The sequence below is a fragment of the Ranitomeya imitator genome, chromosome 5 (assembly GCF_032444005.1).
Source record: "Ranitomeya imitator isolate aRanImi1 chromosome 5, aRanImi1.pri, whole genome shotgun sequence".
NCBI classification, from domain to species: domain Eukaryota; kingdom Metazoa; phylum Chordata; class Amphibia; order Anura; family Dendrobatidae; genus Ranitomeya; species Ranitomeya imitator.
In genome coordinates, this window is record NC_091286.1 from 13,158,989 (window position 1) to 13,181,238 (window position 22,250).

A 22,250-nucleotide genomic window follows, 5' to 3' on the forward strand; every position below is an offset into this window, starting at 1 on the left:
CATTCTCAGTGATGTCACCGCTGATCTCTGGTGATGGATAGGAGGCATTCTCAGTGATGTCACCTCTGATATCTGGTGATGGATAGGAGACATTCTCAGTGATGTCACCTCTGATCTCTGGTGATGGATAGGAGACATTCTCCGTGATGTCACCTCTGGTCTCTTAGTGATGGATAGGAGGCATTCCCAGTGATGTCACCGCTAATCTCTGGTGATGGATAGGAGGCATTCTCAGTGATGTCACCGCTGATCTCTAGTGATGGATAGGAGGCATTCTCAGTGATGTCACCGCTGATCTCTGGTGATGGATAGGAGGCATTCTCAGTGATGTCACCTCTGATATCTGGTGATGGATAGGAGACATTCTCAGTGATGTCACCTCTGATCTCTGGTGATGGATAGGAGACATTCTCCGTGATGTCACCTCTGGTCTCTTAGTGATGGATAGGAGGCATTCTCAGTGATGTCTCCGCTGATCTCTGGTGATGGATAGGAGACATTCTCAGTGATGTCACCGCTGATCTCTAGTGATGGATAGGAGGCATTCTCAGTGATGTCACCGCTGATCTCTGGTGATGGATAGGAGACATTCTCAGTGATGTCACCGCTGATCTCCGGTGATGGATAGGAGGCATTCTCAGTGATGTCACCGCTGATCCCTGGTGATGGATAGGAGACATTCTCAGTGATGTCACCGCTGATCTCTGGTGATGGATAGGAGACATTCTCAGTGATGTCACCGCTGATCTCTAGTGATGGATAGGAGGCATTCTCAGTGATGTCACCGCTGATCCCTGGTGATGGATAGGAGACATTCTCAGTGATGTCACCGCTGATCTCTAGTGATGGATAGGAGGCATTCTCAGTGATGTCACCGCTGATCCCTGGTGATGGATAGGAGACATTCTCAGTGATGTCACCGCCGATCTCTGGTGATGGATAGGAGGCATTCTCAGTGATGTCACCGCTGATCTCTGGTGATGGATAGGAGGCATTCTCAGTGATGTCACCTCTGATCTCGGTGATGGATAGGAGGCATTCTCAGTGATGTCACCGCTGATCTCTGGTGATGGATAGGAGGCATTCTCAGTGATGTCACCGCTGATCTCTGGTGATGGATAGGAGGCATTCTCAGTGATGTCACCGCTGATCTCTGGTGATGGATAGGAGGCATTCTCAGTGATGTCACCGCTGATCTCTGGTGATGGATAGGAGGCATTCTCAGTGATGTCACCTCTGATCTCGGTGATGGATAGGAGGCATTCTCAGTGATGTCACCGCTGATCTCTGGTGATGGATAGGAGGCATTCTCAGTGATGTCACCGCTGATCTCTGGTGATGGATAGGAGACATTCTCAGTGATGTCACCTCTGATCTCTGGTGATGGATAGGAGGCATTCTCAGTGACGTCACCTCTGATCTCTGGTGATGGATAGGAGACATTCTCAGTGACGTCACCTCTGATCTCTGGTGATGGATAGGAGACATTCTCAGTGATGTAACCGCTGATCTCTGGTGATGAATAGGAGACATTCTCAGTGATGTCACCGCTGATCTCTGGTGATGGATATGAGGCATTCTCAGTGATGTCACCTCTGATCTCTGGTGATGGATAGGAGACATTCTCAGTGATGTCACCGCTGATCTCTGGTGATGGATAGGAGACATTCTCAGTGATGTCACCACTGATCTCTGGTGATGGATAGGAGGCATTCTCAGTGATGTCACCGCTGATCCCTGGTGATGGATAGGAGACATTCTCAGTGATGTCACCGCTGATCTCTGGTGATGGATAGGAGGCATTCTCAGTGATGTCACCGCTGATCTCTGGTGATGGATAGGAGGCATTCTCAGTGTCTTTCTGTTCTGCTGCATACTTGTGACTTTCTGTAATAAAGAAATAATGTTTCCTTGCTCTTTACTTGCATTCTTCTGCTTCTCGGTGTTTTGCTCCTCTTTGCTCAGTATCCCGGGGTCTCAGTCCAGGACTCGCAGCCAGATCACTTTCTAACCCTTCCATAAACCTGGTGTGACTGTTACACACAACAATCACTTCCAGTCCGGTATCACACCCTGAGCCGCTGATTGCTTCCATACTCGGACTGTGTCGGTTCCCAGCCTCACGGTCTCTTCCTGACCCTGAATCGTCTTTGGACTGTGGCCCACTTGGACACAACGGCTGCTGATGGGAACGGCTTTCCATGAGGTCACCAGGCAACTTATTATCTAAATACATGTCCAAACTATCAGATATTCACCCTCTCGCCTCATCTCCTCCTGGCTGACCCTCCGCTTCAGTCGATTGAATGTAATTCTGGTATCTGCTCCTTATCGGCCATCTAGAACAGAGCGTGATCCCCCTAGTGGTGGCTGCAGACAAGATCTTATCATGTATCTCTGTCTACAGGGAGCTCCCCCTAGTGGTGGCTTCAGACAGGATCTTATCATGTATCTCTGTCTACAGGGAGCTCCCCCTAGTGGTGGCTGCAGATAGCATCTTATCACGTATCTCTGTATACAGGGAGCTCCCCCTAGTGGTGGCTGCAGACAGCATCTTATCATGTATCTCTGTATACAGGGAGCTCCCCCTAGTGGTGACAGCAGACAGGATCTTATCATGTATCTCTGTATACAGGGAGCTCCCCCTAGTGGTGACTGCAGACAGGATCTTATCATGTGTCTCTGTATACAGGGAGCTCCCCCTAGTGGTGGCTGCAGACAGGATCTTATCATGTATCTCTGTATACAGGGAGCTCCCCCTAGTGGTGACTGCAGACAGGATCTTATCATGTATCTCTGTATACAGGGAGCTCCCCCTAGTGGTGTCTGCAGACAGGATCTTATCATGTGTCTCTGTATACAGGGAGCTCCCCCTAGTGGTGGCTGCAGACAGGATCTTATCATGTGTCTCTGTATACAGGGAGCTCCCACTAGTGGTGGCTGCAGACATGATCTTATCTGTTGTGAATTCTGTGGCAGAGCTCCCTCCTGTGGTCACAAGTGGTACTTCGGCTCGTTCTCTCTGTGAGCTTCCGTTGGTGGAGGAAAGTGGTACTGTGGCTTCTGAGTTTCCTTCCTCAGGTGATGTGGTGAAGTCGTTAGGTGCTGCTCTATTTAACTCCACCTAGTGCTTTGATCCTGGCCTCCAGTCAATGTTCTAGTATTGGACCTGTTTCCTCCTGGATCGTTCCTGTGGCCTGCTGCTCTGCATAGCTAAGTTCCTCTTTGCTATTTGTTTGCTGTTTTTTTCTGTCCAGCTTGTCAATTTGTTTTTTACTGCTTGCTGGAAGCTCTGGGACGCAGAGGGTGTACCTCCATGCCGTTAGTTCGGTACGGAGGGTCTTTTTGCCCCCTTTGCGTGGTTTTTGTAGGGTTTTGTGCTGACCGCAAAGTTACCTTTCCTATCCTCGCTCTGTTCAGAAAGTTGGGCCTCACTTTGCTAAATCTATTTCATCTCTACATTTGTCTTTTCATCTTAACTCACAGTCATTATATGTGGGGGCTGCCTTTTCCTTTGGGGTATTTCTCTGAGGCAAGGTAGGCTTATTTTCTATCTTCAGGCTAGCTAGTTTCTCAGGCCGTGCCGAGTTGCATAGGGAGCGTTAGGCGCAATCCATGGCTGCCTGTAGTGTGGTTGGAGAGGATTAGGGATTGCGGTCAACAGAGTTCCCACGTCTCAGAGCTCGTTCTTGTTTTTTGGGTTATTGCCAGGTCACTGTATGTGCGCTGACCTCTATGTCCATTGTGGTACTGAATTACCTTTCATAACAGTACTGGAGGCCAAAAGTACTAATGATTCCCAATAGAGGGAAAAAAGAAGTTCTGAGACTATTTTTTTTTCTTTGCACTGTGTTTTGCCTTTTTTTTCCCCTAGACATTTGGGTGGTTCAGGACACAGGTGTAGCAATGGACATTAAAGGTCTGTCTTCATGTGTGGATCAGCTCACGGCAAGAGTACAAAGTATTCAAGACTTTGTGGTTCAGAATTCTATGTTTGAACCGAGAATCCCTATTCCTGATTTGTTTTTTGGAGATAGAACTAAATTTCTGAGTTTCAAAAATAATTGTAAACTATTTCTGGCTTTGAAACCTCGCTCCTCTGGTGACCCAGTTCAACAAGTTAGGATCGTTATTTCTTTTTTACGTGGCGACCCTCAGGACTGGGCATTTTCTCTTGCGTCAGGAGATCCTGCATTAAGTAATATCAATGCATTTTTCCTGGCGCTCGGATTGCTGTACGATAAGCCTAATTCTGTGGATCAGGCAGAGAAGAATTTGCTGGCTCTGTGTCAGGGTCAGGATGAAATAGAGGTATATTGTCAGAAATTTAGAAAGTGGTCCGTACTCACTCAGTGGAATGAAGGTGCGCTCGCAGCTGTTTTCAGAAAAGGTCTCTCTGAAGCCCTTAAGGATGTCATGGTGGGATTTCCTATGCCTGCTGGTCTGAATGAGTCTATGTCTTTGGCCATTCAGATCGGTCGACGCTTGCGCGAGCGTAAATCTGTGCACCATTTGGCGGTATTACCTGAGCTTAAGCCTGAGCCTATGCAGTGCGATAGGACTTTGACCAGAGTTGAACGGCAAGAACACAGACGTCTGAATGGGCTGTGTTTCTACTGTGGTGATTCCACTCATGCTATCTCCGATTGTCCTAAGCGCACTAAGCGGTTCGCTAGGTCTGCCACCATTGGTACGGTACAGTCAAAATTTCTTCTGTCCGTTACCTTGATCTGCTCTTTGTCATCATATTCTGTCATGGCGTTTGTGGACTCAGGCGCTGCCCTGAATTTGATGGACTTGGAGTATGCTAGGCGTTGTGGGTTTTTCTTGGAGCCCTTGCAGTGTCCTATTCCATTGAGAGGAATTGATGCCACGCCTTTGGCCAAGAATAAACCTCAGTACTGGGCCCAGCTGACCATGTGCATGGCTCCTGCACATCAGGAGGTTATTTGCTTTCTGGTGTTGCATAATCTGCATGATGTGGTCGTGTTGGGGTTGCCATGGCTACAAGTCCATAATCCAGTTTTAGATTGGAAATCCATGTCTGTGTCCAGCTGGGGTTGTCAGGGGGTACATGGTGATGTCCCATTTCTGACTATTTCGTCATCCACCCCTTCTGAGGTTCCAGAGTTCTTGTCTGATTACCGGGATATATTTGATGAGCCCAAGTCCGATGCCCTACCTCCGCATAGGGATTGTGATTGTGCTATCGATTTGATTCCTGGTAGTAAATTCCCAAAAGGTCGACTGTTTAATTTATCCGTGCCTGAGCACGCCGCTATGCGGAGTTATGTGAAGGAATCCCTGGAGAAGGGGCATATTCGCCCGTCATCATCGCCATTGGGAGCAGGGTTCTTTTTTGTAGCCAAGAAGGATGGTTCACTGAGACCTTGTATAGATTATCGCCTTCTAAATAAGATCACGGTTAAATTTCAGTACCCCTTGCCATTGTTATCTGATTTGTTTGCTCGGATTAAGGGGGCTAGTTGGTTCACCAAGATAGATCTTCGTGGTGCGTATAATCTTGTGCGTATTAAGCGAGGCGATGAATGGAAAACTGCATTTAATACGTCCGAGGGCCATTTTGAGTACCTGGTTATGCCATTCGAACTTGCCAATGCTCCTTCAGTGTTTCAGTCCTTTATGCATGACATCTTCCGAGAGTACCTGGATAAATTCCTGATTGTATACTTGGATGACATTTTGATCTTCTCGGATGATTGGGAGTCTCATGTGAAGCAGGTCAGAATGGTGTTTCAGGTCCTGCGTGCTAATTCTTTGTTTGTGAAGGGATCAAAGTGTCTCTTTGGTGTTCAAAAGGTTTCATTTTTGGGGTTCATCTTTTCCCCTTCTACTATCGAGATGGATCCTGTTAAGGTCCAAGCCATCCATAATTGGACTCAGCCGACATCTCTGAAAAGTCTGCAAAAGTTCCTGGGCTTTGCTAATTTTTATCATCGCTTCAACTGCAATTTTTCTAGTATTGCTAAACCATTGACCGATTTGACCAAGAAAGGTGCTGATTTGGTCAATTGGTCTTCTGCTGCGGTGGAAGCTTTTCAAGAGTTGAAGCGTCGTTTTTCTTCTGCCCCTGTGTTGTGTCAACCAGATGTTTCGCTTCCGTTCCAGGTCGAGGTTGATGCTTCTGAGATTGGAGCAGGGGCTGTTTTGTCGCAGAGAAGTCCTGATTGCTCTGTGATGAAACCATGCGCCTTCTTTTCCAGGAAGTTTTCGCCTGCTGAGCGAAATTATGATGTGGGCAATCGAGAGTTGCTGGCCATGAAGTGGGCATTCGAGGAGTGGCGTCATTGGCTTGAAGGAGCTAAGCATCGCGTGGTGGTCTTGACTGATCATAAGAACTTGACTTATCTCGAGTCCGCCAAGCGGTTGAATCCTAGACAAGCTCGTTGGTCGTTGTTTTTTGCCCGTTTTGACTTTGTGATTTCATACCTTCCGGGCTCTAAAAATGTGAAGGCGGATGCTCTGTCTAGGAGTTTTGTGCCCGACTCTCCGGGTGTATCTGAGCCGGCGGGTATCCTCAAAGAGGGAGTAATTATGTCTGCCATCTACACTGATTTGCGGCGGGTGCTGCAAAAATTTCAGGCTAATAAACCTGATCGTTGCCCAGCGGAGAAACTGTTTGTCCCTGATAGGTGGACGAATAAAGTTATCTCTGAGGTTCATTGTTCGGTGTTGGCTGGTCATCCTGGAATCTTTGGTACCAGACAGTTAGTGGCTAGATCCTTTTGGTGGCCATCTCTGTCGCGGGATGTGCGTTCTTTTGTGCAGTCCTGTGGGATTTGTGCTCGGGCTAAGCCCTGCAGTTCTCGTGCCAGTGGGTTGCTTTTGCCCTTGCTGGTCCCGAAGAGGCCTTGGACACATATCTCTATGGATTTTATTTCAGATCTTCCTGTCTCTCAAAAGATGTCAGTCATTTGGGTGGTCTGTGATCGCTTCTCTAAGATGGTCCATTTGGTACCCTTGTCTAAATTGCCTTCCTCCTCTGATTTGGTGCCATTGTTCTTCCAGCATGTGGTTCGTTTACATGGCATTCCAGAGAATATCGTTTCTGACAGAGGTTCCCAGTTTGTTTCGAGGTTTTGGCGAGCCTTTTGTGGTAGGATGGGCATTGACTTGTCTTTTTCCTCGGCTTTCCATCCTCAGACTAATGGCCAGACCGAACGAACCCATCAGACCTTGGAAACATATCTGAGATGCTTTGTTTCTGCTGATCAGGATGACTGGGTGTCCTTTTTGCCTTTGGCTGAGTTCGTCCTTAATAATCGGGCCAGCTCGGCTACTTTGGTTTCGCCGTTTTTCTGCAATTCTGGGTTCCACCCTCGTTTCTCTTCAGGGCAGGTTGAGTCTTCGGACTGTCCTGGTGTGGATACTGTGGTGGACAGGTTGCAGCAGATTTGGACTCATGTAGTGGACAATTTGACTTTGTCCCAGGAGAAGGCTCAACGTTTCGCTAATCGCAGATGCTGTGTGGGTCCCCGACTTCGGGTTGGGGACTTGGTTTGGTTATCTTCTCGTCATATTCCTATGAAGGTTTCCTCTCCTAAGTTTAAACCTCGTTTTATTGGTCCGCATAGGATTTCTGAGGTTCTTAATCCTGTGTCTTTTCGTCTGACCCTTCCAGATTCTTTTTCCATACATAACGTATTCCATAGGTCATTGTTGCGGAGATACGTGGCACCTATGGTTCCTTCTGTTGATGCTCCTGCCCCGGTTTTGGTGGAGGGGGAGTTGGAGTATATTGTGGAGAAGATTTTGGATTCTCGTGTTTCAAGGCGGAAACTCCAGTATCTGGTTAAGTGGAAGGGTTATGCTCAGGAAGATAATTCCTGGGTCTTTGCCTCTGATGTCCATGCTCCCGATCTTGTTCGTGCCTTTCATATGGCTCATCCTGGTCGTCCTGGGAGCTCTGGTGAGGGTTCGGTGACCCCTCCTCAAGGGGGGGGGGGTGCTGTTGTGAATTCTGTGGCAGAGCTCCCTCCTGTGGTCACAAGTGGTACTTCGGCTGGTTCTCTCTGTGAGCTTCCGTTGGTGGAGGAAAGTGGTACTGCGGCTTCTGAGTTTCCTTCCTCAGGTGATGTGGTGAAGTCGTTAGGTGCTGCTCTATTTAACTCCACCTAGTGCTTTGATCCTGGCCTCCAGTCAATGTTCTAGTATTGGACCTGTTTCCTCCTGGATCGTTCCTGTGGCCTGCTGCTCTGCATAGCTAAGTTCCTCTTTGCTATTTGTTTGCTGTTTTTTTCTGTCCAGCTTGTCAATATGTTTTTTACTGCTTGCTGGAAGCTCTGGGACGCAGAGGGTGTACCTCCGTGCCGTTAGTTCGGTACGGAGGGTCTTTTTGCCCCCTTTGCGTGGTTTTTGTAGGGTTTTGTGTTGACCGCAAAGTTACCTTTCCTATCCTCGCTCTGTTCAGAAAGTTGGGCCTCACTTTGCTAAATCTATTTCATCTCTACGTTTGTCTTTTCATCTTAACTCACAGTCATTATATGTGGGGGCTGCCTTTTCCTTTGGGGTATTTCTCTGAGGCAAGGTAGGCTTATTTTCTATCTTCAGGCTAGCTAGTTTCTCAGGCCGTGCCGAGTTGCATAGGGAGCGTTAGGCACAATCCACGGCTGCCTTTAGTGTGGTTGGAGAGGATTAGGGATTGCGGTCAACAGAGTTCCCACGTCTCAGAGCTCGTTCTTGTTTTTTGGGTTATTGCCAGGTCACTGTATGTGCGCTGACCTCTATGTCCATTGTGGTACTGAATTACCTTTCATAACACTTATCATGTGTCTCTGTATACAGGGAGCTCCCCCTAGTGGTGACTGCAGACTGGATCTTATCATGTATCTCTGTATACAGGGAGCTCCCCTAGTGGTGGCTGCAGACAGGATCTTATCATGTATCTCTGTAAACAGGGAGCTCCCCTAGTGGTGAGTGCAGACAGGATTTTATCATGTATCTCTGTATACAGGGAGCTCCCCTAGTGGTGGCTGCAGATAGAATCCTATCATGTATCTCTGTATACAGGGAGCTCCCCTAGTGGTGGCTGCAGACAGGATCTTATCATGTGTCTCTGTATACAGGGAGCTCCCCCTAGTGGTGAGTGCAGACAGGATCTTATCATGTATCTCTGTATACAGGGAGCTCCCCCTAGTGGTGACTGCAGACAGGATCTTATCATGTATCTCTGTATACAGGGAGCTCCCCTAGTGGTGGCTGCAGACAGGATCTTATCATGTATCTCTGTATACAGGGAGCTCCCCCTAGTGGTGGCTGCAGACAGGATCTTATCATGTATCTCTGTATACAGGGGGCTCCCCTAGTGGTGGCTGCAGACAGGATCTTATCATGTATCTCTGTATACAGGGAGCTCCCCTAGTGGTGGCTGCAGACAGGATCTTATCATGTATCTCTGTATACAGGGAGCTCCCCCTAGTGGTGGCTGCAGACAGGATCTTATCATGTGTCTCTGTATACAGGGAGCTCCCCCTAGTGGTGAGTGCAGACAGGATCTTATCATATATCTCTGTATACAGGGAGCTCCCCCTAGTGGTGACTGCAGACAGGATCTTATCATGTATCTCTGTATACAGGGAGCTCCCCTAGTGGTGGCTGCAGACAGGATCTTATCATGTATCTCTGTATACAGCGAGCTCCCCCTAGTGGTGGCTGCAGACAGGATCTTATCATGTATCTCTGTATACAGGGGGCTCCCCCTAGTGGTGGCTGCAGACAGGATCTTATCATGTATCTCTGTATACAGGGAGCTCCCCTAGTGGTGGCTGCAGACACGATCTTATCATGTATCTCTGTATACAGGGAGCTCCCCCTAGTGGTGGCTGCAGACAGGATCTTATCATGTATCTCTGTATACAGGGGGCTCCCCTAGTGGTGGCTGCAGACAGGATCTTATCATGTATCTCTGTATACAGGGAGCTCCCCTAGTGGTGGCTGCAGACAGGATCTTATCATGTATCTCTGTATACAGGGAGCTCCCCCTAGTGGTGGCTGCAGACAGGATCTTATCATGTGTCTCTGTATACAGGGAGCTCCCCCTAGTGGTGAGTGCAGACAGGATCTTATCATATATCTCTGTATACAGGGAGCTCCCCCTAGTGGTGACTGCAGACAGGATCTTATCATGTATCTCTGTATACAGGGAGCTCCCCTAGTGGTGGCTGCAGACAGGATCTTATCATGTATCTCTGTATACAGCGAGCTCCCCCTAGTGGTGGCTGCAGACAGGATCTTATCATGTATCTCTGTATACAGGGGGCTCCCCCTAGTGGTGGCTGCAGACAGGATCTTATCATGTATCTCTGTATACAGGGAGCTCCCCTAGTGGTGGCTGCAGACAGGATCTTATCATGTATCTCTGTATACAGGGAGCTCCCCCTAGTGGTGGCTGCAGACAGGATCTTATCATGTATCTCTGTATACAGGGGGCTCCCCTAGTGGTGGCTGCAGACAGGATCTTATCATGTATCTCTGTATACAGGGAGCTCCCCTAGTGGTGGCTGCAGACAGGATCTTATCATGTGTCTCTGTATACAGGGAGCTCCCCCTAGTGGTGAGTGCAGACAGGATCTTATCATATATTTCTGTATACAGGGAGCTCCCCCTAGTGGTGACTGCAGACAGGATCTTATCATGTATCTCTGTATACAGGGGGCTCCCCCTAGTGGTGGCTGCAGACAGGATCTTATCATGTATCTCTGTATACAGGGAGCTCCCCTAGTGGTGGCTGCAGACAGGATCTTATCATGTATCTCTGTATACAGGGAGCTTCCCCTAGTGGTGGCTGCAGACAGGATCTTATCATGTATCTCTGTATACAGGGGGCTCCCCCTAGTGGTGGCTGCAGACAGGATCTTATCATGTATCTCTGTATACAAGGAGCTCCCCCTAGTGGTGGCTGCAGACAGGATCTTATCATGTATCTCTGTATACAGGGAGCTCCCCTAGTGGTGAGTGCAGACTGGATCTTATCATGTATCTCTGTATACAGGGAGCTCCCCTAGTGGTGGCTGCAGACAGGATCTTATCATGTATCTCTGTATACAGGGAGCTCCCCCTAGTGGTGACTGCAGATATGATCTTATCATGTATCTCTGTATACAGGGAGCTCCCCTAGTGGTGAGTGCAGACAGGATCTTATCATGTATCTCTGTATACAGGGAGCTCCCCTAGTGGTGGCTGCAGACAGGATCTTATCATGTGTCTCTGTATACAGGGAGCTCCCCCTAGTGGTGACTGCATACATGATCTTATCATGTGTCTCTGTATACAGGGAGCTCCCCCTAGTGGTGGCTGCAGACAGGATCTTATCATGTATCTCTGTATACAGGGAGCTCCCCCTAGTGGTGACTGCAGATATGATCTTATCATGTGTCCCTGTATACAGGGAGCTACCCCTAGTGGTGACTGCATACATGATCTTATCATGTGTCTCTGTATACAGGGAGCTCCCCCTAGTGGTGGCTGCAGACAGGATCTTATCATGTGTCTCTGTATACAGGGAGCTCCCCCTAGTGGTGACTGCATACATGATCTTATCATGTGTCTCTGTATACAGGGATCTCCCCCTAGTGGTGGCTGCAGACAGGATCTTATCATGTATCTCTGTATACAAGGAGCTCCCCCTAGTGGTGACTGCAGATATGATCTTATCATGTATCTCTGTATACAGGGAGCTCCCCCTAGTGGTGACTGCAGATATGATCTTATCACGTATCTCTGTATACAAGGAGCTCCCCCTAGTGGTGGCTGCAGACAGGATCTTATCACATATCTCTGTATACAGGGAGCTCCCCCTAGTGGTGACTGCATACATGATCTTATCATGTATCTCTGTATACAGGGAGCTCCCCCTAGTGGTGGCTGCAGACAGGATCTTATCATGTATCTCTGTATACAGGGAGCTCCCTCTAGTAGTGGCTGCAGATAGAAGCTTATCATGTATATCTGTATCCAGGGAGCTCCCCCTAGTGGTGGCTGCAGATAGAAGCTTATCATGTATATCTGTATACATGGAGCTCCCCCTAGTGGTGGCTGCAGATAGAAGCTTATCATGTATATCTGTATACATGGAGCTCCCCCTAGTGGTGGCTGCAGATAGAAGCTTATCATGCATCTCTGTATACAGGGAGCTCCCCTAGTGGTGGCTGCAGACAGGATCTTATCATGTATCTCTGTATACAGGGAGCTCCCCCTAGTGGTGACTGCATACATGAGCTTATCATGTATCTCTGTATACAGGGAGCTCCCCCTAGTGGTGGCTGCAGACAGGATCTTATCATGTATCTCGTTATACAGGGATCTCCCCCTAGTGGTGGCTGCAGACAGGATCTTATCATGTATATCTGTATACAGGGAGCTCCCCCTAGTGGTGGCTGCAGATAGCTTATCATGTATCTCTGTATACAGGGAGCTCCCCCTAGTGGTGGCTGCAGACAGGATCTTATCATGTATCTCTGTATAGAGGGAGCTCCCCCTAGTGGTGACTGCATACATGAGCTTATCATGTGTCTCTGTATACAGGGAGCTCCCCCTAGTGGTGGCTGCAGACAGGATCTTATCATGTATCTCTGTATACAGGGAGCTCCACCTAGTGGTGACTGCAGACAGGATCTTATCATGTATATCTGTATACAGGGAGCTCCCCCTAGTGGTGGCTGCAGACAGGATCTTATCATGTATCTCTGTATACAGGGAGCTCCCCCTAGTGGTGACTGCATACATGAGCTTATCATGTATCTCTGTATACAGGGAGCTCCCCCTAGTGGTGGCTGCAGACAGGATCTTATCATGTATCTCGTTATACAGGGATCTCCCCCTAGTGGTGGCTGCAGACAGGATCTTATCATGTATATCTGTATACAGGGAGCTCCCCCTAGTGGTGGCTGCAGATAGCTTATCATGTATCTCTGTATACAGGGAGCTCCCCCTAGTGGTGGCTGCAGACAGGATCTTATCATGTATCTCTGTATAGAGGGAGCTCCCCCTAGTGGTGACTGCATACATGAGCTTATCATGTGTCTCTGTATACAGGGAGCTCCCCCTAGTGGTGGCTGCAGACAGGATCTTATCATGTATCTCTGTATACAGGGAGCTCCCCCTAGTGGTGACTGCAGACAGGATCTTATCATGTATATCTGTATACAGGGAGCTCCCCCTAGTGGTGGCTGCAGACAGGATCTTATCATGTATCTCTGTATACAGGGAGCTCCCCCTAGTGGTGGCTGCAGACAGGATCTTATCATGTATATCTGTATACAGGGAGCTCCCCCTAGTGGTGGCTGCAGATAGAAGCTTATTATGTATCTCTGTATACAGGGAGCTCCCCCTAGTGGTGGCTGCAGACAGAATCTTATCATGTATCTCTGTATACAGGGAGCTCCCCCTAGTGGTGACTGCAGCATTTTTTTTCACTCATAGAAAGCAATGAATAAGTGCAAAAAAAAGCAGCAAAAGCGCAGGTATGAGGTTTTACTGCGTTTTGGTGCAGAAACCTCAGGAACAACATGTACTAAACTATATCAGCATGAAAAATGCAGCAAAAAATAAACACTGCAAAACCTGCTTTTTTAAGCATCTTCTTTACTGCCAAGAGAGCAGGTTCTGGCTACAGAAAATAACGCAATGTGTGAACATAGCCTAAGATGGAGGAATACAGATATTATTATTATTTATTTATTCATAATAATATCCATGGCCGTCTTCAGAGGAGGCTTTTTGATTTCGCATGTTATATAAATAACGCTGTATTATGGATACTTGTGGCCGGCGCTGATTGGAGATGCCCTCAGGACTTCCTCGGTGGATCTTGCAGAACTATGAGTTTGGGATGCTGCTTGTTGCGGAGAGGACACTGCTGGACACAGTAGTAAGGACTTGATGATCACTTACCAGAACACAACACTAATAAATCTCTCTGCCAACTGTGCAGCCGCTGCTACATATGGTCTGCAGGTGTTGGAGGAATGGCGTCAGGAGCAACATCCAGAGCTGAGAGTGAACAGCGCAGAGGTCCGTGTGCAGCAACGTCGCCACTGGAGCCTGGACCCTGGGTACGGCACCGAACCCTCTGCGCAGTCACGGTCATATGTCATTTAAAAGTGAAACACGTCGGCGCTCATTTACCAGCTGGACCCTGTGACCAGAGAATAAATCCAATCATCTCATCGTCTACAGTGATACCCAACAATAATAGAACAGTGTTAGAGATGAAAGGACGCTCCATGGAAGTCGTGACGCGGCCGCCGGTCATGTGCTGCAAAGAAAAGACGGATTATATTCAGTGACTGCCGCAAAATAATTCCCTTTAAAAAAGTATTCCTGTATGTATAGTATGTGCGGCATCCAGTCTTCATATACCCAATACACAGAGGCATATAAAAGTTTGGGCACCCCTGGTCAAAATGACTGTTATTGTTAGGGTAAGTTCACACTAGGCGGTTTGTTTGTTTTTCCAGCTTTTTTTGCAGGTTTTCCTTGTGGTTTTTTTTTAAGCGGTTTTCGCGTTCTAGATTTGTGTGGTGTGCATGCTGATAAAGTTTAGTATTGAAAAAAAAAGTTCTATTCCAAAAGAATGAGGTTTTGGCACAAAAAAAACACTGCAAAACCTGATATCTGCTTTTTTGGTGTGTTTTTTTTCACCACCCACTCAAGTTAATGGGTGAAAAACGCCGAAAAAATGCTGCCATTTTTTGCTGCAGCCATGGGATCTTCTAATCAGCCGCCTAGCCCTATGGAAATGGTGGAAGCGCTCAAAGAAGGAGAAGGCTGTAAGAAGATAGCAAAGCGTTTTCAAGTTGCCCTTTCCTCGGTTCAAAATGTCATTAAGACAAGGCCGTTACTAACACTATTTATTTAGAAAGAGGACATCAAAATCGAGTACCATAAATTCCCCTGAAAATTCTGCCTTTAATACTGAATGTTAAAAATAGATTAATGGTAGAGGTCTTACCATATTGTTGATTCCAGCAATATTGCTGATTCCTGGCACCATCCCAGGAACAGTGGAGGTCAAGATAAGGTCTGGAAGACCAAGAAAAATTTCAGTGAGAGCTGCTAGTAGGATTGCTTGCGAGGCAAATCAGATTCCCTGCTTGATTGGAAAAGACCTTCAGAAAGATTTAGCAGAGTCCGGAGTTGTCGTACTTTGTTCTACTGTTTAGAGACACCTGCACAAATATGGCCTTCATGGAAGAGTGATTAGAAGAAAACCTCTCCTGCATCTTCACCATAAAGACGTATGCAAAGAACATCTAAACAAACCCAATGCATTTTGGAATGATGGGGTTAATATAAAATATAACACAATGATCAAAGCTATGCGTGGACGAAAAAGAAAAAAAGGAGGTTTGGTACCGTGTTAGCCAGTTGAAAAAAAGAATGCTCTCAGTGAGAAAAACAAGACAATCTTGTAGTGTTGATACCTTTTAATGGCTAATAAAAATATTCCCTGTGCCTGACTTAGTGTGTGTATCTTGGTTCCCTACAGTGTATGACTCGGCTTGTATTTTGAACCCTGCTTCCTGCTTTCCATCTCTGTTACTACGTTTCCCATCTGGCTTTGACTCTTTGGCTTGTACCCAGAATACAGTTGCATTACACAATTAACATTTTACTAAAAAATATACCTATAAAGAGAAAAATCAGAGAAACTGAAAATTTTGCAGTGGTTTCTTAATTTTTGCTAGAGCTGTATAATTGGCCCCATAAGATGCTCCAAACATTAAAGAAATAAATAAATACTTACCTCTCCTCTCTGACCGCTGCTCTGCTCCGGACTCCTCAGGGTTGGCGTCTTCTGGCTCTCTGTGCTGCTACTGCTCAGGCAGAGGGCACACACTAGTCACGTCACTGCACCCTCTGACCTGAACGTCAGGGTCAGGAGACGCGGAAGACGCCGCAGTGGTGGAACAGGGAGAGGTAAGTATCGCAAGTGCCGGGGGCCCTGACCAAGCGGAGGCACCCACTAGCGAGCGCCAGCACTGGCACCGGGATCCCATAGCGCACTGGTATCTCCGACAGGGAGTGGATCCCCCTCGCCTGCTCAGGGTCCCGGCACCTGCCCAGATGCTAAAGCCAGCCCTGGTCTGGTTCATACACTCCCTTCCGAGGCCGGTGCAATCCTAGGTTGCCCACGAAGATCCCCGGAATGCTGATGACCTGGAGCGTCTTGTGGAGAGGTACCAGGCACTTGAAAGTTCCTTAAGGAAGCAAGGAGTCATCTCCGTACTGGGGTTCCCAAATGGGGGCAGACACCCAAAAGAGGGGAACTATAACCACATCTGGGGGCTGTTGTGAATTCTGTGGCTGAGTTCACTTCTGTGGTCACAAGTGGTATTGCAGTCTCTGGGCTTCCTCCCTCAGGTGTTTTGGTGAGCTCGTTGGCTGCCTTGCTATTTAGCTCCACCTGAGTCTGTCTTCCTTGCTCCTTGTCAATGTTCCAGTGTTGGATCTGAGCTACTGCATCTTTCCTTGGGCCTGCTGCTCTGCTAGATAAGTGCTTCTAGTTTGTTTTCTGTTTTTTTCTGTCCAGCTTGCTATTAACTTTTGCTGGAAGCTCTGAGAAGCAAAGGAGTGCACCGCCGTGCTGTTAGTTCGGCACGGTGGGTCTTTTTGCCCCTTTGCGTGGTTTTCGTTTTAGGGTTTTTTGTAGACTGCATAGTTCTCTTTGCTATCCTCGCTCTGTCTAGAATATCGGGCCTCACTTTGCTGAATCTATTTCATTCCTACGTTTGTCTTTTCATCTTGCTAACAGTCATTATATGTGGGGGGCTGCCTATTCCTTTGGGGTATTTCTCTGAGGTAAGTCAGGCTTGTATTTCTATCTTCAGGCTAGTCAGCTCCTCAGGCAGTGCCGAGTTGCATAGGTAGTGATAGGCGCAATCCACTGCTGCTTATAGTTGTGTGAGGATAGATCAGGTACTGCAGTCTACAGAGATTCCACGTCTCAGAGCTCGTCCTATTGTTTTTGGTTATTGCCAGATCTCTGTATGTGCGCTGATTACTGCACGCTGTGTTGCCTGATTGCCAGCCATAACAGTACAAGGAGCCACACCAATGATTCCCAATAGAGGGAAAAAAGAAATCCTGACATCATTTTTTTTTCTTAGCTCTGTCTTCAGTCTTTTTTTTCCCCTAGACATTAGAGTGCTTCAGGACACAGCTGTGGACATGGATATTCAGGCTCTGTGCTCCTCAATGGATAATCTCGTTGTAAATGTACAAAAGATTCAAGATATTATTGATCAGAAATCGATGCTAGAACCAAGAATTCCGATTCCTGATTTGTTTTTTGGTGACAGAACTAAGTTCCTGAGCTTCAGAAATAATTGTAAGCTATTTTTGGCCTTGAAACCTCATTCTTCTGGTAATCCTATTCAACAGGTTTTGATTATTATTTCTTTTTTGCGCGGCGACCCACAGGACTGGGCGTTTTCTCTTGCACCAGGAGATTCTGCATTGAGTAATGTTGATGCATTTTTCCAGGCGCTGGGATTGCTTTACGATGAGCCTAATTCAGTGGATCAGGCTGAGAAAAATCTGCTGGCTTTATGCCAGGGTCAGGATGATGTAGAAGTATATTGTCAGAAATTTAGGAAGTGGTCAGTACTCACTCTGTGGAATGAATCTGCACTAGCGGCTTTGTTCAGAAAGGGTCTCTCTGAAGCTCTTAAGGATGTAATGGTGGGATTTCCTATGCCTGCTCGTTTGAATGAGTCTATGTCCTTGGCCATTCAGATCGGTCGTCGCTTGCGCGAGCGTAAATCTGTGCACCATCTGGCGGTATTGTCTGAGAGTAAACCTGAGCCTATGCAGTGCGACAGGACTATGACTAAAGTAGAACGGCAAGAACACAGACGTCTGAACAGGCTGTGTTTCTATTGTGGTGATTCTACTCATGCTATTTCTAATTGTCCTAAACGCACTAGGCGGTTCGATAGCTCTGCCGTTATTGGTACTGTACAGTCCAAATTCCTTTTGTCCATTACCTTAATGTGCTCTTTGTCATCGTATTCTGTCATGGCGTTTGTGGATTCAGGCGCTGCCCTGAATCTGATGGATTTGGATTATGCTAAACGTTGTGGATTTTTCTTGGAGCCTTTGCGGTGTCCTATTCCGTTGAGAGGAATTGATGCTACACCTTTGGCCAAGAATAAGCCTCAGTACTGGGCCCAGCTGACCATGTGCATGGCTCCTGCACATCAGGAAGTTATTCGCTTTCTGGTACTGCATAATTTGCATGATGTGGTCGTGTTGGGGTTGCCATGGCTACAAACCCATAATCCAGTATTGGATTGGAACTCTATGTCGGTAACCAGCTGGGGTTGTCAGGGAGTACATGGTGATGTTCCATTTTTGTCTATTTCGTCATCCATTCCTTCTGACATCCCAGAGTTCTTGTCTGACTTTCAGGATGTATTTGAAGAGTCCAAGTCTGATGCCCTACCTCCGCATAGGAATTGTGATTGTGCTATCGATTTGATTCCTGGTAGTAAATTCCCTAAGGGTCGTTTATTTAATTTGTCCGTACCTGAACACACCGCTATGCGCAGTTATGTGAAGGAGTCCCTGGAGAAGGGACATATTCGCCCATCGTCGTCACCATTGGGAGCAGGGTTCTTTTTTGTAGCCAAGAAGGATGGTTCGCTGAGACCGTGTATTGATTACCGCCTTCTTAATAAGATCACTGTTAAGTTTCAGTACCCCTTGCCATTGATTTCTGACTTGTTTGCTCGGATTAAGGGGGCTAGTTGGTTTACTAAGATTGATCTTCGTGGTGCGTATAATCTGGTGAGAATCAGGCAGGGAGATGAATGGAAAACGGCATTTAATACGCCCGAGGGTCATTTTGAGTATCTGGTGATGCCGTTCGGACTTGCCAATGCTCCATCTGTTTTTCAGTCTTTTATGCATGACATTTTCCGTGAGTATCTGGATAAATTCTTGATTGTTTACTTGGATGACATTTTGATCTTCTCAGATGATTGGGAGTCTCATGTGAAGCAAGTCAGAATGGTTTTCCAGGTACTGCGTGCTAATTCCTTGTTCGTGAAGGGATCAAAGTGTCTCTTCGGTGTGCAGAAAGTTTCATTTTTGGGGTTCATCTTTTCCCCTTCTACTATCGAGATGGATCCGGTTAAGGTTCAGGCCATCCAGGATTGGACTCAGCCGACATCTCTAAAAAGTCTGCAGAAATTCCTGGGCTTTGCTAATTTTTATCGTCGCTTCATCTGTAATTTTTCTAGCATTGCCAGACCATTGACCGATTTGACCAAGAAGGGTGCTGATTTGGTTAATTGGTCTTCTGCTGCCGTGGAAGCTTTTCAGGAGTTGAAGCGTCGTTTTTGCTGTGCCCCTGTGTTGTGTCAACCTGATGTTTCTCTTCCGTTCCAGGTCGAGGTTGATGCTTCTGAGATTGGTGCAGGGGCGGTTTTGTCACAGAGAGGTTCTGGTTGCTCAGTGTTCAAACCATGTGCTTTCTTTTCCAGGAAATTTTCTGCTGCTGAGCGTAATTATGATGTGGGCAACCTAGAGTTGCTGGCCATGAAGTGGGCATTCGAGGAGTGGCATCATTGGCTTGAGGGTGCTAAGCATCGCGTGGTGGTATTGACTGATCATAAGAACTTGACTTATCTCGAGTCTGCCAAGCGCTTGAATCCTAGACAGGCCCGTTGGTCGTTATTTTTTGCTCGTTTTGATTTTGTGATTCCATACCTTCCGGGCTCTAAAAATGTGAAGGCGGATGCTCTGTCTAGGAGTTTTGTGCCCGACTCTCCGGGGTTATCTGAGCCGGCGAGTATCCTCAAGGAAGGAGTCATTGTGTCTGCCATCTCCCCTGATTTGCGGAGAGTGTTGCAGAAATTTCAGGCTAATAAACCTGATCGTTGTCCGGCCGAGAAACTGTTCGTCCCTGATAGGTGGACTAGTAAAGTTATCTCTGAACTTCATTGTTCGGTGCTGGCCGGTCATCCAGGAATCTTTGGTACCAGGGAGTTGGTTGCTAGATCCTTCTGGTGGCCATCTCTGTCACGGGATGTGCGTGCTTTTGTGCAGTCCTGTGGAATTTGTGCTAGGGCTAAGCCCTGCTGTTCACGTGCCAGTGGGTTGCTTTTGCCCTTGCCGGTCCCGAAGAGGCCTTGGACACATATTTCGATGGATTTCATTTCTGACCTTCCCGTTTCTCAAAAAATGTCGGTCATTTGGGTGGTCTGTGATCGCTTTTCTAAAATGGTCCATCTGGTGCCCTTGGTTAAATTGCCTTCCTCCTCTGATTTGGTGCCTTTGTTCTTCCAGCATGTGGTTCGTTTACATGGCATTCCTGAGAATATTGTTTCTGACAGAGGTTCCCAGTTTGTCTCGAGGTTCTGGCGAGCCTTTTGTGGTAGGATGGGCATTGACCTATCTTTCTCCTCGGCCTTCCATCCTCAGACTAATGGCCAGACCGAACGAACCAATCAGACCTTGGAAACATATCTGAGATGTTTTGTTTCCGCTGACCAGGATGATTGGGTGTCATTTTTGCCGTTGGCTGAGTTCGCCCTTAATAATCGGGCCAGCTCGGCTACCTTGGTCTCTCCATTTTTCTGCAATTCTGGGTTCCATCCTCGTTTCTCTTCAGGACAGGTTGAGTCTTCGGACTGTCCTGGTGTGGATTCTGTGGTGGACAGGTTGCAGCAGATCTGGACTCAGGTAGTGGACAATTTGACCTTGTCCCAGGAGAAGGCTCAGCTTTTCGCTAATCGCAGACGCCGTGTGGGACCCCGACTTCGTGTTGGGGATCTGGTTTGGTTATCTTCTCGTCATATTCCTATGAAGGTTTCCTCTCCTAAATTTAAACCTCGTTTTATTGGTCCGTATAGGATTTCTGAGATTCTCAATCCGGTGTCTTTTCGTCTGACCCTCCCAGACTCCTTTTCCATACATAATGTATTCCATAGGTCATTGTTGAGGAGATACGTGGCACCTATGGTTCCATCTGTGGAGCCTCCTGCCCCTGTTTTGGTGGAGGGGGAATTGGAGTATATTGTGGAGAAGATTTTGGATTCTCGTGTCTCTAGACGGAAACTCCAGTATCTGGTCAAATGGAAGGGTTATGCTCAGGAAGATAATTCCTGGGTTTTTGCCTCTGATGTCCATGCCCCAGATCTTGTTCGTGCCTTTCATGTGGCTCATCCTGGTCGGCCTGGGGGTTCTGGTGAGGGTTCGGTGACCCCTCCTCAAGGGGGGGGTACTGTTGTGAATTCTGTGGCTGAGTTCACTTCTGTGGTCACAAGTGGTATTGCAGTCTCTGGGCTTCCTCCCTCAGGTGTTTTGGTGAGCTCGTTGGCTGCCTTGCTATTTAGCTCCACCTGAGTCTGTCTTCCTTGCTCCTTGTCAATGTTCCAGTGTTGGATCTGAGCTACTGCATCTTTCCTTGGGCCTGTTGCTCTGCTAGATAAGTGCTTCTAGTTTGTTTTCTGTTTTTTTCTGTCCAGCTTGCTATTAACTTTTGCTGGAAGCTCTGAGAAGCAGAGGGGTGCACCGCCGTGCTGTTAGTTCGGCACGGTGGGTCTTTTTGCCCCTTTGCGTGGTTTTCGTTTTAGGGTTTTTTGTAGACTGCATAGTTCTCTTTGCTATCCTCGCTCTGTCTAGAATATCGGGCCTCACTTTGCTGAATCTATTTCATTCCTACGTTTGTCTTTTCATCTTGCTAACAGTCATTATATGTGGGGGGCTGCCTATTCCTTTGGGGTATTTCTCTGAGGTAAGTCAGGCTTGTATTTCTATCTTCAGGCTAGTCAGCTCCTCAGGCAGTGCCGAGTTGCATAGGTAGTGATAGGCGCAATCCACTGCTGCTTATAGTTGTGTGAGGATAGATCAGGTACTGCAGTCTACAGAGATTCCACGTCTCAGAGCTTGTTCTATTGTTTTTGGTTATTGCCAGATCTCTGTATGTGCGCTGATTACTGCACGCTGTGTTGCCTGATTGCCAGCCATAACAGGGGGCGTCCAAGAGCCCAGGAGGTGTCGGAGATGTTGCCAAAGGCCCCATCTAATCGTGTAATTTGTTGGAAATGTCACATCCCGGGCAACATGGCCGCCCGTTTCCCCATGACCACTGAGACAATGGACTGCAGCCCAGGACGGCGCTGCTTGTTTTTTACATACCCTCCCTGCAGTGCTGTCCCTCAACCAGGCGAGGCGCCGCAGGCATGTCTGATATCAGACACTGTATGTAGGCATTATGGCTG